Consider the following 17694-nt stretch of genomic DNA (forward strand, 5'->3'; position numbering starts at 1 on the left):
CTCTGAACAGTTAATAATTTCTCTCTGATGGAGATAATTTTCTATGTAGCATCCTCTACCAAATCAGGTCCCAACATTTGCCTCTTACTAATCTCATACCAACACAAAAGAGACCTATACTTCCTCTTATACAAAGCCTCATAAGGAACTTCTCCTAAACTAGAATGATAACTATTATTATATGCAAACTCCATGAGCAGCAAATAATCATCCCAATTACCTCTCCACTCAAAAGCACAAACCTTCAACATATCCTCAAGGATTTGAATAGTCCTCTCTGATTGCCAGTCTGTGTAAGGGTGATAAGCTAAACTAAAATTTAACCGAGCACCCATAGCTAACTGTAACGCACCCCAAAACTTAGACACAAAACGAGGGTCCCGATCTGACACTATTGACACAGGTGCACCATGCAATCTAACAATCTCCTTCACATACAACTGTGCAAATTGAACTAGAGAATAGTTTATCCGAACTGTAATAAAATGTGCTGACATGGTTAATCTATCAACAACTACCCAAACTGCATCGTGATTACTACTAGTACGAGGTAATCGGCATATGAAGTCCATGGTAACATGATCCCACTTCCACTTTGGTATAAGTAAGGGTTGTAGTTTCCCCCTGGGTTTCTGATGTTCTACTTTAACCTGTTAACACACCAAACACTAAGCCACAAATTCTGCAATATCTCTCTTTATACCATTCCACCAAAAATGTTCATGAAGATCCTGATACATCTTAGTGCTTCCAGGATGAATGTTATAACTAGAACCATGTGCCTCTGTCATAATCTCCTTCCTCAAATCACCACCAGCAAGAACACAAACTCGGCTACGGAATCTAAGCAACCCATCATCACTAACCACAAAGCCTACATGCTTACCCTCTGCTATCTCTCCTTTAATACGCTCACACTAAGGGTCAATCTCCTGAACTAAACGAATCCGTTCTCTCAATGTCAGTTGAACTGTCAATTGACTACAATAAGCCCTATCACCAGGCATAACAACCTCAAGCCTCAAACGTCTCATGTCTTCCACCAAACAACTCTCAATAGACAAAGCAACTACATCTCCAACTGTAACCTTCCTACTCAAGACATCTGCCACCACATTTGCCTTCCCCAGATGATACAAAATATTCACATCGTAATCTTTTAGCAACTCAAGCCATCCTCTTTCCCTCAAATTTAGTTCCTTATGTCTGAAAATATACTTCAAACTCTTTTGATCAGTGTAAATCTCACATGACTATCCATACAAATAATGTCATTATATCTTAAGAGTGAAAATCACTGCTGCTAACTCCAAGTCGTGCATAGGTGTAGACACCCCATTTTTGAAGGCCTTAAGACTTAGGCGCCACTAATTGATCACTCGATGATGAAAGTTATGTTGTGCAAATGTTCCATTTCTTCGGCAAGAAGAGCTTCTAAATCCTAACCTTACACCCTATTTTGACTAAAACCATTTTGACCAAAACTATTTTAGACCTTAAAGCCCTCATTTTCAAAATATTTTTTGAAAATATTTCTACGATGTTCCGAGGCTCGCATTTCGTTTAAAATATTCCACTTTTCGATAAACCAAGGGCAAAGTGGAAATAAAAGGAAGGGAGGTGAACTCTTTAAAAAATATTTAAAAACATCTTATTTAGAGGTTTGCAGTTGAAGAAAATAGAAAGGGAGGGAAGAAAACTAGTTGGGGAAGAAGTTAGGCATCGATCCGTTAGGACAGAAATGAGCAGCCTTCACTAAAATAGGAATATCTCTTTGCACACTTAGAATTTAGATATTAGGCTGCTACCATTGGAAACTAGACTTCCAGAGCTTCAATTTAGACTCAATAATGACCTAAAATCGAGTCCGAATGAAGGAGATATGGTCGTTTGAAGTCAGGCCTGGAAGTAGATTTTTGCCTACCGCCCACTAATAGTGGCCTGCTGGTGTAGACTGCCCGAACTCTGCTCCGCACGCGAGGGCGCAAATTGTAGTTCTAGCTACTACAGTTTGGACTCCTGCCATGGTTCTGAATCTAATCTCACAAAGTGCAATGTAAGACTGATAAATCACCAAAGAGTCCAAATCCCGCAAATCGTTTTGGAAAATCGATTTTAACCAAAAAGCGCCAAACATGGACTGATTTTCCAGATTTTAAAGTCGCCACCTAAATATTTTGTTTTGGGAAATTTAGAAAACCCTAACTCATGCCTAAGGCCACGTGTCCGTTGTAGACACCCCATTTTTGACCGACCTTAAGACTCAGACGTCACCGATTGAGCGGTCGGTGATGTTGCATATTGTGCTCGTTCAGAAGTTTCAGAGGCTCGGCTGCGAGCCTTGCCTCCGGACTTCCGGACTCTTTCATACTTTGTCTCGGTTTGCGAACCAGGCTTGGTTTTCTCTGTTTCTCTTCCCGAAGGGAGGGAGAGGTCTCGTAGATCATCTCTCAGTGGCCGTAGGCCACGTTTCGTGGTCATAGGCCATTTTGCTCGTTTGGAGTCCGGTTTCTGATTTTTCGGAGCCGTTGGTCGTGTGCCTCAGTTCGGGACCGCTTAACCACCTCCGTTTGCTCTAGTTTTTGGCATGCATCTCATTTACTCCCTTTCGAGGGACACTGTGGTCCAAGAGACCAACTTCATGGTTGAACACCACTTCCGGTGCCTAACAGTCAGTTTTTCGGGGCCCCAGGCTGCGCGTTTCGGCCCCCGAACCTTCATTTTGCATCGGTTTGAGTTCATTTTTGGCAGGGACCTTATTTTCATCACTAGGAAGGCCGTAGAAGGGTGGGAGGCCAGTAATTGTTCTGGTAACCAGTTATATTTCCTCATCGCCCTCCGTCGCCCGTTTTTCTCACTTGAAAGCCAATGTTGACCACCCTAAGGCCACTTTTTCCAGCTCTAAACCATATATTTGTGTTGTACACACCTGGGAGGCCACCAATATCATATGGTCGGCTAGTAATTGTGTTTGACCCTTTTGAACCCCTCCTAAAAATGGCCTTTTCTCTCTCCTGCTTCACTTTCTCCAGTTTTTGACCACATAGTTGTGTTGTGCACACATGGGAGGCCACTAATATGGCATGGCCGGCCACTAATCTTCATTGACCTTTTTGACCCTTGGCCGGCCGGCCATAGGGGGTGGCCGACCGGCCACCTAAGCCCAAGAAAACTGGCTGGCCATGATCCTCAGGGTTGGTACATTACAAATCTGTATTCCTTTTCCCCATATTTTGTATCCGGGAGGGGGTTACCATTTTGGGGGGAAACTTGAATTGTTTCCCCCCCCCCATTTTTCCCCCTCTTTTTGCCTATATAAACCAACCTCCAGCTCTTGTTTTAAGGGTTACAAAATTTCCCTTTGAGCTCCCTTGTTGTATCTCTCTCCCTCTATACCTCCAAGCTCCAAAACTCTCAAGTTCCTACACCCCTCTCTACACCACCACCTAGCACCATACCTCCAACCTCCATTCCAGCAGCTTGAGGTTGTTCTCCAAAGCTAAAGAGCCACAAAAGTTAAGCCAAGAGTTGCCAAAAGATTGGTCTACAAGGGTAAGCTCCATTTCCCCCTTTTGGTCCATATTTTGCATCCTTTCTAAGCCATACTTGCTTGCTGTTTTGGGCTCCGACCCTAACTGGAGTTAGGCTTATTTTTAGCTCCTTTTCACTTTTGTTTGAGGGCCTCTCACTGTTTGAGGCCTCCTTGTTGCACTTGCTTCATTATCCCTCTTGTATGCATATTCCTTGTGTAGTATTTTTTGGCCAACGTGTATACTGTTTTGAGGCATGTCATAAAATGTAAAATTTCTTATTTTGAGGCCTTCTTCAACATTGTTAAAGGGCTCATCACTGTTTGTGGCTTCCATTTGCTACTTGCCTTTATATTTCTATGTTGGCCATATTTTTGCATGATTTGTTAGCCTGTTTTTCTTCTGTTTTTGGACTTTGGTTCGAACTGAAAATGACCTTATTTTGATCCCCTATTCATGTTTCATTGAGGGTCTTTCACTGTTTGAGGCATCCTTTATATACTTTGTGTTATATCTCTCTTTTTGGCCTTATTTTGCATAGCATTTTTAGCATTCTTGTGCACTGTTTTTGGCTCGGCCATAAACTGTAAAAGGTCATATTTTGAGCCCCTCTCCAACATTGTTGAAGGGCCCCTTTGTGTTTGAGGCCAGAAACCACCACTTGCTTCTTTGTCCCTCTTTTAGCCCATTTCTTGCATGAGAGCTTAGCCATACCTGTGCTGGTTTTTATGGTTTTCCATAAACTGTAAAACATCATATTTTGGGCCCCCCTTCAATATTGTTGAAGGGCCCTCACCTGTTTGAGGTCTGCATCTGTGACTCACTTCTTTATCTCACATTTAGGCCCATTTTTGCATGCTAGTTTTGCCCTATTTGTGTTTGCTGTTTGGCCTTGCTTAAAACTGTAAACATACTTTTTTGGGGCTGCCTTGAATCTTTCTTCACATGTCATGATCAAATAATGCATGCTTGAGGTAGCTACAAGTCATTTCATGTGCTTAGTCTTGCATTTCGGGACCATTTCATGCATCGGGTGCTATATTGTCATGATTCGGGGCTGTTTTGCATCTTGTTTTTCTACTGAAATTTGCATGCTTATATGCCATATTTCATGCATTGCCATGTCTTGTTAGAGTGGCATTCGGTGCCTTAGGATCGGTCCTCGGTTTGCGTGCATGCGTGCACGCATCTCGAGTGTCTCATTTTCATCTAATGGCCTCTTATGTGAGTGCGGCTGAGGTCCACTCATGTTAGTGTAAGCCCATTTGTGCATTGCGTATGTCATTTTATTCCATAGCATTGTGTATGCTAGGTTGTATGTTAGCGCATTATGTATGCCATGTTACCTCGTGCATCGTGTATGCCATTTCATAGCATTGTGCATGCTAAGTTGTATATTAGTTGCATTCATGCATGTCATGCATATTGCATTGTGCTTAGGATAAGAGTTACCCCAAGCACGGGAAACGAGGTACGTTTTGTACTCCGAGTGACGAAACGTGTCTCAATTCCCTGTCACCGACACTCCGGATTATCCATGATGGAGTTTAGGTTTTGTTGTGTTTATATGTGCATTCATTCTACATTGAGTTGCACAATTCGACTCCTCGGCCATCATGCATCGAGATGCATGATTGGTGGCACGAGGATCGAGGCATGCATACATTTGTGAAAATACATTGCTATGCCCCTTTCCTACTGTCTGTTGTAGCAAATTAAGAATTAGCAACTTTCCGAAGCTTGGTGCGCTTTCCAAGAATAATTGTAAAACAGAGGCTCATTGGGGCATCGCAGTGGATTTCCGTGCCAAGCTACCCAAGCATGCATCGTCCATCATTTGGAACAGAGTTGAGGCAGTCCCTAGCTTGCATGCTAGTTTACAGCTTACCTAGTTTAATTTGTTAATTAATTAGGATTTTGTAATTATTTGGACTGTAATATTTATTCGGGACTGTATTATTTATTCGAACCCTCTGTGCGAGGGCAATGTTGTAATAAGTGTGCGTGTGTGTGATGTATGTCTTCCAACCCCACGTCTTTCTCCCTTTTATTTACCAGCTTATAATGGTTAGATTAGGGCATGTTTCAATTAGCATACAGTATGATAGCATGTTTGCATTCATTCATCTGTATTGCATGCACCGGGCTCGGCGCATCATACTAACTGCATTTGTATTTCAATTCCAAGTTGAATACATGTTAGCTGTTGCATCATCATATGCCATCTTAGAATAGCCGAGCCTGCTATAGTTGCACTTTTGCATGTGTTGCATTAGGCATTTCTGTATAATTAGGATCATGCATAGATTTCTAATTAGTTTCTGTTTTGGCTTGGAGTACTCGGTAAGTTTTTATGCTTTAGCATCCTTGCATGCGTGTGAGTGACTGCCATGAATAGCATGCTTACCATGAGGCTATTTGCTTATGTGATATAACTGCCTGAATGCCTGTGGGTGAAGGTTGGGTTATTTGGATTGGAACAAATCATTGACTGTGAGTTTTAAGCCCACTAGATAGTGGCAAAATCATATTTTCTAAGCCCACCCGAGGGTGGCAAATCCACGTCTTAGCCTACTTGCGGGTAGCACCATCAAACCATTTTCAAATAAACAAACATGAAATGTTTTGTTCCAATTCAGGTGATCTAGTCTATACTTGTATGCTGTGCGCATCACATAGTAATCTAGGCTAATAACCGGAATAAGAACACATAATGTTTTCAAAAATAGATATCATGGTTAGTAGAGGCCGATCTTTGATCGGGCGAGCGGGGGTGCTCACGAAGTGACCTTCCCCAATTGTACCCAAGTTCCCGAGCCGAGGCAACTTTGGTGATGACGGACATGTGGCCTTAGGCAAACGAGTCAGGGTTTCCTAAATTTCCCCAAAATAAAATATTTAGGTGGCGACTCTGTATCTGGCAAAGCAGTCCATGTTTGGCACTTCTTTCAAAATCTGTTTTCTCAAAACGATTTGCCGGATTTGGACTCTTTGGTTCAGATTACGAACCGTGACAATTTTAGAGTCCTGAACTGTAGTGAGCCCAATATCGAATGGAACGGGGGGGCTCGTCCCTCCCGGGGCGTTCGGGGACATCTACATCCATCATTACCAAAGTTGTCTCAGCTCGGGAACTTGGGTACGAAGGGGGAAGGTCATGAAATGAGCACCCCCGCTCGCCCGATCAAAGGATCGGCCTCTACTGCTCATGATATGTTGTTTTGAAAACACATGTGTTCTTGTTCCGGTTATTCAGCTAACTTACTACGTGATGTGCCCAGCATACAAGTATAGACTAAATCGCTCGATTTGGAACAAAACATCTCATGTTTGTTTTTCGAAAGTGGTTTGAAGGTGCTACTCGCAAGCAAACTAAAATGAGGATTTGCCACCCTCAAGTGGGCTTCGAAAACATGATGATTTTGCCACTCCGCAAAGTGGGCTTAAAAACTCACAATCAATGAATTGTCCCAATTCAAGCGATGAAGCCTTCATCCATAAGCATTCATGCAGTTAATAAATTAAGCACATAGCCTCGTGGAAAGCATGCTATCATGGCAACACTCACACTCATGCAAGGATGCTAAAGCATAAACACTCACAGTGTACTCCGAGCCAAAACAGAGAACTAGTTAGAAATCATGCATGATCCTAACTATGTTAAGTATGCCTAATGCAACGCATGCAAAAAATGCAACTAAAATAGGCTCGGCTATCTAAGATGGCATATGAATGCAGCACTTGATAACATGCTTTCAAATAGGTATTGAAATACGATGCAGTTTGAATAATGCGCCGAGCCTGGTGCATGCAAGACAAATGAATGAATACACGCATGCAAAACATAAGGTATGCTAATTGAAATATGCCCTAAACTAACCATCAAAAGCTGATAAGTAAAAAGGAGAAAGAAGTGGGGTTGGAAGACATGCATCACACATACGCACACTTATTACAATATTGTGCCCTCTCGACGGGGGGTCCGAATAATAAGCTAACTAGCTATGCTAATTAAACTAATTATTACAAACCAACTAATTAACTATGCTAAGCTAATTAATTATTAAAACACCAAATTAAACTAATTAATTACAAAACATGCAATTAACTACTACTAACTAGTAAAGCGGTAAAATGGCCTCGCGGGCGAGGGAGCCATGCATGCTCGGTCGCGTCCTCCTGGAAATCCACCGCCATGCCTCAAGATGCCTCTATTTGCACTCTTTTGTACCTCTGAAAATTATGCCAACTTCCAAAATATTTCTGACCCACCTTAGGAACATGCTGAGAGATGGTCGGCTAAGGAGGATGGCCATCGGCCAGAGTTGATGGCCATCGGCCACTTCTAATAGCCGATTGGCAGCCTTGGTGGTCGGTCAGCAGCTTTGATGGCCGGTCAGCCACTACTTCCTGCAATTTCTCATTTTGTTGCAACAGAGCACAAACAGAGGCATGGCAGTATATTTGCAAGAGAATGTGTGTGCAACCACACTCCTTATCATGTCTCAAGCTCAAAGGAGTATAGTGCTCGACTCTCAAGCCAGCAATCATGCATTTTGATACATGATGACAAAAGAGTCAAGCTTGCACAATGTCGATGAATAAACAAATAACACCTAGAACTCGAGAGACCTCCACCCTATCATGCACAATCAAGGGTGTCGGCGACTAAGAAATGAGGCACGTTTCATCACTTTGAGTATGAAACGTCTCTCATTTCTTGTGTTTGGATTAACATCCGATCCAAACACATGCAATGCAACTCAAACATGTTATCTTGGCATGTTTTACTTGGTTCAATTTTGTTTACTTATTTTAACTTACCAATTAATCATTTAATTGATTTGTCCAAATGTGATTGTCCTCTAATGGGACAGATGGTCTAAACCACAAGTACCTTAAGCACGAAAGAAGCCTCATGCTTTTGGTTAGTAGAAGCCCTCAAGAGAAGGCTAAAACCATTAGGCATGAGAGCCTTAATTCCATGCTCAAGCCAATAAGGGGCTCAAGACCTCTTTCAAAACAAATGAAGGAGTGAAGCATAGAGTGCAATGGCATAATTTTCAGCACTGAAATGACTTGCTAAATGACTTAAAATCATGGAAATGCTGCATACAAAACATGCTCGGAGTTGAAAGCATTAAAACTAGCAAAGAGCATAGCACTATTGGCATACAATACTAAGCCTAAATGACCAAACCAACACCAAACAGAACTTATGCATGCCAAAACAATGGCCAAAATGATCTGAAATGATAGCATGAAAGGCAAGGAATGCATGCTCATGCAATGGCTCACAAACAAGGCATAAAGGTGCAACTCTCAGGATCACTTAAAGAGTGAAAAGCATGAAAGTGTGACAACCCTATATGCTCTGAAATATCATTCCAAATGATGCCAAAGCTAATGCACTACAAGCATGCGTAACAAGAATCATATGGCCAAGAAGCCTCAAAACAAAGCTAAAGCATGTTAAAACATGAGTAAAAGCTTACTGAAGTAGAGCCAAAACATGCTAGAATAATGGGCCAAAACACCAAGTATACTAGGCTAGTGAGCAAGGTTTACACTACAAGTGTAAGAAACATGCAAGAGGTGGCTCTACCAACCAAAATCATAGCTAAGTCATGCCAAAATATGAGTAAAGTCTGCTGGAGTGAAGCCAAAAACATGCTAAAATGGTGGTCCAAAGCATAGAGCATGTTAGGCTAACTAAGAAGATTGCGCTACAAGTACATGAAGCATTCAAGAGGCAACCAAACCAGCCAAAAATAGAGTTATATCAGGTCCAAAAACTCACAAAAACATGCTCAAACTAAGCCTTAAGAGGATAGAAATACATGCTCATTTGATAGGCCAATAACACATGCTAACAAGACAAGAGGAGGGGGGACAACCCTCACCTATTTGGGACCTCAAAACATGGTTTTTGCCACTGAAAACCCTCTGAGTTTTAGTGGTAAAAAGGGCCAAAAATTTTGATTTGAAGGTGGTGAGAAGTTGCACAAAAGGCCTCACAAGCCAAGGAACAAAAGGGGAGAACAACCCCCTAGCCAAACAAGGCACAAACCAACACTTTTAGGAATGAAAAATAGAGGAAAAACAAAGATTTTTTTTAGTTCAACACCACCCCAAAAACAGCCCCAAAGTAGTTGAAAACTATGGCAAAACAATAGTGCACAAAGAGCTTACAAGAGATAAGGGGTTACCTTTGAAGCACAGCAGCAAATCAGCCTCTTTTCTGAACCAAAAAACCTTCCAACAGCCCAAAAATAGGTTCCAAGGGATCTCAGCCCAATGGTGATCAAGTTTGATCAAGGATGCCTAGGCAAAGGAGAGGTATATCTCCAAGTATATCTCTTGCATGCACACAAGGGCAAGAGGGAGAGCAAACTAGAGAGAAAAGCTAAAATTTAGCTCTGAAATTTGTAGAGAGAGAGAGAGAGAGAGAGAGAGAGAGAGAGAGAGAGAGAGATTTTAGTGTGAGAGGCTCCCACAATTGCTTAAAATGTTCTAGGTTAGGAGATATATGAGATATAGCTTCATTTATAGCAAAAAGAGAGCATTTGGTCGAAAATATCTGAGTTAGGACAGATGGCACAAGCTGGAAATAGCTGGATGAAAAATATCTTCAAAAAAAATAAATTTGGGTCACTCTTGGCCGACCGGCCATCTTGGGGGCCGACCTGCTACTTCTGATGGTTGGCTGGCCATCTCCATGGCCGACTGTGCACATTTGTGGCCGACAGGACATTCTGCTCTGCAGGTCCAACTTCAAATGGGCATAACTCCTTCAAATGGACTCCTTTTCAGGTCATTCTTGTGTCTAAAATGAAGCCCCAGAAGTAAGATTTCCAATGGTGGCAGCCTCACCTAAAAATCACAAGTGTGATAAAATATATCCATCTTTTAGTGAAGACTACTCATTTCCGGCTCAATCGGATTAATACCTAATTTCAACCAACCATATCTCCCCCATCCGGACTCATCCTTTGGAGATTCTTGAGTGAAAAATGAAGCCCCGGAAATATTATTTCCAATGGTGGTGGCCTCATAGCTGAAATCCAAGGGTGAAAACAGATAGGTTTGATTTAGCGAGGCTCGTCCAACTCTCTCTTAGCGATTCATGCCCATCTTCTTCTCCAACTTGGTTTCTTCCCTCTCCTCCAATTTTCTTCAACTCCAAACCCCTAAACAAGGTGTTTTGAAAGATTTTTCAAAGATTTCATCTCTCTTTCATTCATATCTACTTTGTCCTTGCTCGGTTTACCGAAAAGCGCAACATTTAACAAAATACGAGCATCGAAACATCGTAGAAACTTTATTTCAAAAATATTTTGAAAAAGAAGGTTTTAAGGTCTAAAAACCACTCAAAATAGTTTTGGTCCAAAAATGGGGTGTAAGGTTTGGATTTGACTGTCCTCTTGCTGAAAAAATCGAACCTTTGCAGTGCACACCTTATCACCACCAAGTAAACCATCAGTAGCACCCAAGTCTTACGGGCGATCAAAAATAGGGTGTCTACAACTGGCCATTTGTGTAAAAAGTCATATTTTTGCAAATATTTGTTCCCAGTTGTTCCCACACTGCACCAGCTATTCCTATACATATATTTCCGAGATAGACACTTGGTTTTCTATATATAGATGACCTTCCCTCATGGTTTAAAGGTTAGAAAAATTTAGCAGTAAGAAACTATTTTTGAAGAGCAATTTTGGAAAATTCCTCTCTCTACAATTCTCTCTCTCTCTCTCTCTCTCTCTCTCTCTCTCTCTCTTGCAACTTGCATGGCCTTTGCCTAAACACCCTAAACCAAACCTAGAGAGCTTATTGCTAAGATGATTTGATCTTGAATTTGAGCTATTAAGGCACTTGAAAGTGTGAAATTGGTGGTTTGTAACTCATAGAAGCATTCCTCTTCAAAAGGTATACCTTCTAATCCTTTTGTAATATCTCCCCATCACTTTTTTTTCATCTTTTTCTTACTGTTTTTAAGCTATATATTACCTGTATTTTTGGGCTAAAACTTGTGCTTTAAGGCCATTAAAGATAGAGGGGTTGATAGCCCTTCTTTAAACCTTGTTTCTAAGCCCTTTGCCCTTGTGTTTCCCACATTCTCATTAACTTTTTTTGAGTTTTTTACCACTATTTTTCAGAGGTTTTTCAGAGGCAAAAATCATATTTTGAAGTCCTAAAAGTGGAGGGGTTAGCCTCTCCTCCTTGTGCTTATGTACTAGTTTTACTTGCTCCACATTTTAGCTAGTTGTTATAGTTATTTTTATCTTAATTCCAGCACTTTTGTGGACTGTTTTTAGATGTTCATTTCATTTGAGCTTTGTATAGCATTCTTGTAGTGTAATGGTCCTCATAGGCTTGGTGGTTTAGGCCTAAGCTACCAACTTATTTGAGTTGATAGTGTTTATTTCTTAATTTCCATACTTGTTCTTATCTCTAATCACCTCTGCAACGTCCCTCCTTTCTTGGCTTTTTCTTTGTTTTGAAAGTTGTTTCAAACTACTTGCTTGTTTAAGCTTGAGACTGAGGTTGTTGTGTTTAATGGTTTAATCCCTTTGGGGGTTCATTACCAACGGCATGACATCTATCTCATGTCTAAATTGTTTTAGGTACTCCTTTCCATTAGAGGACTTAATCTTCATTTTTAGACGTAATTGATTAAGGAATGGAAGATAATTAAAATGAAGTAATAAAATTAGGACTAAAAGTGATGCAAGAAAATAAAGCAATTTAGTGTTCAATCGGGCGTTAATTAAACATATGGAAACTTGGGTCATTTCATACTTGCTGGTGATGAAATGGTTCAAGTTTCCAAGGTCAACCGCTTCCCTTGATCAATCCATGATAAGGAGGAGGTTTTGTTGGTCTTTTGTTATGCATTTATTGAATTGTTACCCTTGATTCATAAGTCATCATGCAATGAAATTGAGTCGATTAATGATTTACGAATCAAGCCTACCCCTCTTTTGACCTATTTGCTGATAAGAAGAGGTAGAGTGGACAAACATCCCTTGAAAATACTCTGGTTTGTGCTCTATTTGTCCTCTATTGCTGCAGGGAAAAACCAACATTAGTGGCCGGCATGCCACTTTTAGTGGACGACAACCCACTATTAATGGCCTACCAGCCACTACTTCTAGGTTGTCGGCCATTTTTTCTAGCCAGACAGTGTCCTTTTTTCCAGTAGAGCAGAGCAGAAGATGAGGTGAAAATCCGTATCCATGCATGAGCCCTCCCTCGATCCTCAAGATCCGTGAGATAATGTTGTAATTATGCTTGAAGTAGCGAGTTTGTAATTAATTAGTTAGAATAGCTAGTTAGTTTTACACTGTACTTATTTTAATTAGTTAGAATAGTTAATTAATTTGTTGTTGTAATAATTAGTTAAGTAGCTTAGCTAATTTATTTGGTTTGTAATAGTTAGTTAATTAGGCAATTAATTAACTAGGTTATTCATTCGGACCCTCCTGCGCGAGGGCAAACAATGTAATAATGTGTATATCTTCCAACCTGACGTCTTTCTCCCTTTTATTTACTTGCTTATGATGGGTAGTTAGAACATCATGTTTATTTTAGCATACTCCATGATTTGCATCCACTTGTCTTGCATGCACCGAGGCTCGGTTTATCATTCTAACAAAGCATTACCGTTTAAATACTTCGTTAAATACGTGTTAAAACGCATGCTATCAAATTGATTCATATGTCATAATTAGTAGTCAAGCCTATTAGTTGCATATCGCATGTGTTGCATTAGTCGTGTTGCATTAGTTAGGAGCATGCATGTTTTCTAACTCTTTTGTTTCTTTTGGCTTGCCTTAGAGTACAAGGTGAGCACTTTTGTGCTTTAGCATATCACATGAGTGTGGTTGTTACCATGTCTAGAATGCTTGCCATGAGGCTAAGTGCTTAATTGATAAATTGCTTGAATGCCTGTGGATGAAGGCTAATTGCTTGAATTAGAATAATTTGAGTAATGTTCATATGAGATCACTTTTTCAAGTGGTATATATTAAAACACAATTTTCAAAACAAACATGAGATCAAGTGTTCCAATTTTTACAAATTAATCTATACTTGTGTTCACATCACATAGTAATGTTAGGCTAATAACCGAAACAAGAGCATATAATGTAAATAAGATTCACATCATGATTAGTAGAGGCAAATCTTTGATCGGGTGAGTGGGGTGCTCAATTCATGAACGTCCCCTCTCGTACCTAAGTTCCCGAGCTGAGACAATCTTGGTGATAACGGACACGTAGCCTTTGGCATGGGTCATGGGTTCCTTAATTTTTTAAAAATATTTAGGTGGCGACTCTGTATCTGGCAAAGTAGTCTATTTTTTGCATTTTGATCTAAAATCAATTTTCCAAAAGATTTTTCAAATTTGGACTCTTTTGTGTTTTTCTATTTCACATTGCACTTGTGAGATCATATTCAGAACCATGGGAATCCGAACTGTATAGCTAGTCGTATCCGAAAGGAGCACAAAAAGTTGAGCTATAGTAGGATAATTTCTCTCATGTACTTTCTACTGTCAAGACCCATAAGCAATCATCTTTCCATGCTGCATGAGCACACATCCAAAACCCTGTCGTGAAGCATCACTATAAATCAGAAAACCACCCACATCTATACGTAAGGTAAGCATTGAAGCTGATGTCAACCTCTATTTAAACTCTTGGAAGCTACACTCACAATCATTATTCCACTCAAACTTTACCCCTTTCCTAGTGAGATTGGTAAGTGGCAAAGCAATACGAGAGAATCCTTCCACAAACTGTCTGTAATATCCAACAAGCCCTAGAAAGTTGCGTACCTCTGTCACAGAAGTAAGTCGTGGCCAATCAACGATTGTTGCCACCTTCGTACTATCCACAGATACCCCATCTTTACTCACCACATGACCCAAAAAGGATACAATGCTCAACCAGAATTCACACTTCTTAAATTTTGCATACAGTCTCTTCTCCCTAAGGATCTACAATACTACCCTCAAATGCTGCTCATGCTCCTCCTTACTCCTCGAATAAATTAGGATGTAATCAATAAACACTACCACAAATTTATCCATCTAGGGTTTAAATACTCTGTTCATCAAATCCATGAATGCAACTGGTGCATTTGTGAGACCAAAAGACATCACCAAGAACTCATAATGCCCATAACGGGTTCTAAAGGCAGTCTTAGGAACATCCTCATCCCTTACCTTCAACTGGTGATAACCTGACCTCAAGTCAATCTTAGAGAATACTTGAGCTCCCTACAACTGGTCAAATAGGTCATCAATGCGTGGCAAAAGATACCTATTCTTCACTGTGACTTTGTTCAGTTCCCTATAATCAATACATAATCTCATAGACCTATCATTCTTCTTCACAAATAACGCAGGTGCTCCTCAACGTGAGACACTAGGCCTAATAAAACCTTTGTCTAGCAACTCCTGTAACTGAGTTTCTAACTCCTTCAACTCCAACGGTGCCATCCTATAGGGCGCTTTAGAGATAGGTGTTGTATCTAGGACCAAGTCAATGGAAAATTCTACCGCACGGTCTGGAGGAAGACCAGGTAGATCCTCTAGAAAGATATCAACAAATTCCCTCACTACAGGCAACTCTTCTAACTTCTACTCTGGTTGTTCGGTACTCACCACATAAGCTAAATAACCATGACACCCTTTTCTCAACATTCGATTAGCCTAAAGGGAATAAATAAAACAGATAGAAGACCCTTTCCTATCTCCCTCAAAGAAAAACACATGTTGTCTTGGCATAGCAAAAACTACACTTTTTCTAAAACAATTAACAGAGGCATGATGCTTCATCAACAAATTCATCCCAATATCACGTCAAAATCCTTTATCTCTAAGGAAATCAAATCCACTAGAAAAATACTACCATCCAAGTTTACCACACAAGATCTACAATCCAATGGCATGCCACAAGTATAAACGGCAAAACTGATCGTAATCAATACCATCCAAACTTATGGCATATAAACAACCCACATATCAAAACAATCCTAAATGAACCTCAATAAAAATAAAAATAAATATGCACAAACTTGACATAACAATCTAATACAAAATAAATGAATGTCCTAGAGGTCCATGCAATTGAGTCCCCGCTACGCCATGAGTCCACTCTAAGTCCTTCTAACACTTAGAAGTGATAAATAACTAAGTCAGCTGATAACTCAGTACGTAGCAACATGGATAGTAAATACAGTTTTGACAACTGGGTTCAATTCCAAAATAAGATATATATCACAGAAACTAGATTGGCATACAGTATTGATAAAGATAATATGTTTCAAAAAGAAGGTTCCACAGTTTAACAGTTAAAATACTCATGTCTCTCAAGAACATGATAAATGACATTTTTCAATTAAAATAGATTACAACATGATTACCAATAATTTTCTAGTACCAAGAATAATAAGTAACATGCCACACTGTTCTCAAGGCAATAAGCCCATTGGATCCAATATCGAACAAAGAGTCATCCTCGGGGTGGCAACCCGAGCATTTTTCCTAAGACAATCCGATTAAAGGTCACCAAGCCTAGCCTAGCCTCGGTCTTTTCCTTACAATCGTTGAGCACTAGAGTCATCACGGCCAAACCCGAATTTGTTCCCTAGTGGCCAGAGTCACCACACACAGTAAAATAATTTCCCTGGACTTTTATATACAGATGGTCCCAATAATCAATACAATTCTGTTTCGCAAAACATGATAGTTCACCATTATAAATATAAGACCATAACAAATAGTTTACAATATGCCAAGTTCACATATATTTCAGAAATAATTTAATTTCCTTAATAATATAATAATTTATCAAAACAGTTTAGTTCTGGAACAACAATTTAATTTTTCCAATAGTTCAGGGTAGGGGAACATTTATAAAAATATGTAACATGCAACTACATACCTGAAAACGAAATAATATAATCATCGAATAGAGTATGAAAGTCCAACTAGTACCTTGAACCAAGTATGAAAACTACACGTCACTTCTAATTTAAAAATACTAAAAAAAAAAAAATAACTAAGTACCCCACATTAAAGCGCACTAACACAGCTCAAACCCCACTCGCCGTTACTCTTAAATAATACCTAAGTTCATGTTCTTCAAGGTCTAAAATCACCCAAGACATGGGTTCAAATCGAAACTTAATTAAAAGTAATTTTAAGATAAAATAGAATTTTAAACAAGCTTTTCAAATCTATTCGCTAACTTTGAAAATTACAAAACTCACTCCACGCTATTTGAAAAATTCCAAAACCCTCCAGGCATCAACTAATATATCCTAAGTTTCAAACCCAATTGGTTTTACTTGATTTGCTTATCAAAATAATTATTTACAATTAATTATATCCAAACAGATCGCTTTCTGCAGCACTTTAAAGAAATTAATGGCTCTCTTAGTATACAAGAGAAATCAATGCAAGGATAAAAATGTAAGAAACTATACTCGTAACCAGTTCTAATGATGCTTATTTGATAATTTTTGGATTTATACCCAAAGAAAACGACACTTTCGAAGGTACTGTTTTACACCAATTTTCTAGACAGATTTGAACGCACCAGTTAATATAGATTTTGACTCCCAAAATTTATGAGAAATTTCTTATATGCAATTCAATATATAATTAATCTATTGTAAAAATTTCAGTTAAAAATTCATCCACTTGATATGATTCCTCGATTTTTAAAGTTTGTGATTCTGTATAGAATTTTTTTTGAACTAAGAATTATACCCATTATTTCTCATCACCAACCACTTACTTGGCACCCAAACAACACACCCGTTTCTCCTATTTCTTGTGATGAACAAATAAGAAGATAGGGTTTTGTATATATTTTATTTAATACTAGTGGTTGGACACACTCAAAGCATGTTTAGATTAAATAAATAAATAATATACAAAATGTTTAAATATGTTGTAAGCAACTCAAATGATAAGACTATTATTTATCAAATTGTGGTCTAGAGTTCAAGTCACACCGTCTTCTCTATTTATTTTTTAAAAAAATAATAAATCTTTATTTTAGGTTTTAAAATTAATTAAAAGACCATTCAATAATATTTAGTTTGCACTTAAAAATTCATAAGCAAAATATTTAAAATTGTAAAATAATTA

The sequence above is a fragment of the Camellia sinensis genome, chromosome 9 (assembly GCF_055761805.1).
Source record: "Camellia sinensis isolate YWXY chromosome 9, ASM5576180v1, whole genome shotgun sequence".
In the NCBI taxonomy this organism is placed as follows: Eukaryota; Viridiplantae; Streptophyta; class Magnoliopsida; order Ericales; family Theaceae; genus Camellia; species Camellia sinensis.